This window comes from Glycine max, chromosome 9, assembly GCF_000004515.6.
Source record: "Glycine max cultivar Williams 82 chromosome 9, Glycine_max_v4.0, whole genome shotgun sequence".
NCBI lineage: Eukaryota > Viridiplantae > Streptophyta > Magnoliopsida > Fabales > Fabaceae > Glycine > Glycine max.
In genome coordinates this window covers 9728765-9732046 of record NC_038245.2, presented here as the reverse complement: position 1 = coordinate 9732046, position 3282 = coordinate 9728765, and positions in this window count along the sequence as shown.

Genomic DNA, 3282 nt, shown 5'->3' with positions numbered 1-3282 from the left:
TGAGTTTAATTGCTAAATGTTAGCTTATGTTTTAGTTTCTGTGATTGTTAAAAAATAGCTAACATTCATCCAAGCAGCAAGAAGGCGAATTCCTTCGAGAAAAAAAAACCTTAATTCATCAGTTAACTTGAGTTGTTTACATTGATCAGGATTTTGACAACAATTGAACAGATTGCAATTTCGTAATAGTATTTCATAATAGAACATATTACAATTTCATAATAGTATTAACAAATGAAGTAATGGAAACAAAAAAAAATGATTGTTTCATTTAATCTGAGTAGCACATAACATATGACATTGTTTTTTTAAAGTTACACAGGGGCACAAAGGAAAAATAGTCAAAAGTTTGACCAATATTACAATTAGGTCATACCATGATAAAAAAAAAATCCAAGACAACCTATGAACAGGTTAATTCATTCAACCTGATAATGTCTGGGTAATTTGTTTGAGGAAACTTGCGCGGGTGAAATCTCAAAGTTTTTGGGTTCATCATCCAATTCATCAGAGGATAGGCGCTTAGTTGGTGTTAATGGAATCCTGAGAAGGGGGTCATGATCTACGGTAACAGACACAAATTGCTGCATAAAATATTAACTGATCAGTGAGCTAAATTTTGTTGCCATCATTGCAAGATACACCAGGAAAAACACACAAGGACAATGTTAACTTACATATTCAAGCTTTGTAGGGTCGGTCGAGTCTAGCATTGAACTCTCGATCTTGCAACATGGCTGCATGATATATGAATTGAGAGTAAAGAAACAAATGGAATATATCGATACTATGACAACAACTAAAACACACTTGACAAAAGACCACCTCAGTATCAGGAAGCATATCTAGCACAACATTGATCAAGTCTAATTCATCTGAATATTTAAGAACAACAACATTCCTGAACCTTGATTGTACCTTGACTTTGAATGCAAGGAAACAACCCAGTACCCTATCTAGTGCTTGAGGAGAGGCATTTAAATCAACATCGCCATCCTTGGGGAAAAAAAATCGATGACTTAATATGAACAATGAAAATGGATAGCAACCTAACAAATTTTGATTGTAAACTAAAAAAACATTGCATGATAATACAATAACATACTGCTATTTTGAGCCTGTTGACTTCATCGACTAATTGACCAATTAACTCTGCACATTCACGGTCCCAGAGCAAAAATTTGGTTTGTTCGCCCTTGTGATTAACCATCACTTCAACTCTATACCTGCCAATATACATACCAGTGTAAGAAAAAGTAGTTAATGAAGGTCATACCAATTGAGCAGCGAACCAATGACCTTAGTACAGGTTGATCGTTGTCTTTGCCACATGGACATGTGAATGGCACAGTTTCTATGTTAGTTTTTTTGTGACATTGACTGCAAGCCGGATAGCACCATGAATGGTTGTCCATCACTATAGTTGTAATCATGGCGACAGTAACACAAACAATTTCCTGTTTGAAAAAACTGGCATTAGATTTTGTATAAAGAGAAGCTAGAAATGAATAAGAACATGACCTCAGAAATGGCATTAATCTGACAAATATTTTTTGGTACAACCTTTGAAAGAAACACATCTTTTGATGATAATTGAGATGACCCTGAAACCTATGAACTCCCTTGTCCAATAGGCATCAAAACTGATCTGACCTTAATCCCTAAATCTGAAAGCCTATATGAATAGAACAAATGCAAAAACACAGGAAAAATTAGTTACATATTTAACTGTTTGAAATTACAAACACAAAACTAACACATTGTCAAAATACCTCTCTCTGAATTCTTGAATTTCCAACACAAGCTCGTTGATCATTAGTTTAGACACCTTCAAAGAATTACTAACTGAGGGTGGATATGATCCTATAGATGAGACAAAAAAAATGTTATCTGGTGAGCGTGACAATTGACAAATTTGACATTACACTGACCTTGGCCTTCCTTGAGCCTGACATGTGTCAAAAGAATAATGATGGGCCTTTCATCTTCAACCTCATTCAAGTAAGATAAAAACTGTAAGCAGTAATTTTCCCAGAGTGTGCAGGATAGCACCTGCCCACTATGAGAAGCAAACAACAATAAATATATCAATATATCAGTATCTAATCATCATCAGATACAAATAACAATTACACACACTCAAAACTTAAATTCTAAAACATAACCTCAAGTCCTTTAATTTGAAAACAACCCTCGTATTTTTTTATGAGACATATCGGAACACCACTTCATCAACCACACCAATAATGTCTAAAGCAATCACAACATAAAGGCATGTTATTTGAAAATCCATAAGTATCTCAATCAAAATTAATGCACAAATTGCAAACGATCTTACCAACCAAGAGTCTAGTTTGAAAATGACTAGCAATGACAGTGGAAAAATCAACAAATTTGAATTTCCTAAAAGGTAGGTGTTCCATATCAGATTTCCTAACAACAGTAACTCCAGTAAAAGATAATTTATATTCATGATCACAAATTCTGAATTGACCATCATTCTTCATAACTTTACAATTATGCATCACATAAGTTAAATTTTCCTTCAAATCAACCTTCCAAAACTTTAGTTGATCTTGTTTACAAACAACATGGATTTCATCTCCCTATAATACACAAAGTATATAAATACTTGATTGAATGGTCAATAATATAGTATATATTAATAAAAAAAAAGGGAAAAACATACATCAGAATCAACAATAACCATTTTGGCTTGTTCAGACTTTTCAAGGATCCCAATGAACCAAAGATCAGTGATCCTTACAGAAAGCTTAAGAGTTTCCCTTGATCCATCTATCGACTTAATCTTATCACGAACACGTGCCATAACTTTATATAAAATTGGCTGCTCATAAATCTATGATGTAGGCAATCACAAACGCTGAACAACAACACCAAGAAAAACAGAACATCAGTTAAAAACTAAGCATATAGCCGAACGAAAAAAAATTAAATTACCACCTCAACCACGGGAAACCAAAGTTAACAATCTGTGACCAAAAAAACAAAGAAGAAAACTCAGAAACACACATAGGACCGCAAGAAACTTTGTAAATGCAAAAGCAGGCAAAAAAGCTTCAATCAAGACCAAAGCAAGAGACACACATGCCTATGAATCAGTAAAAATAAACACCTGACCATGTGAGTAAACAGAGTTAACAAAACAGCGGGCAAACATATAAGAATGCATTAACTATAGACATAAGCAAAGCACGAAACTTACCAAAGCACACAAAAAAAGTTGAAAAATAAGAGAAAATTAAGTCAAACAACCATCCA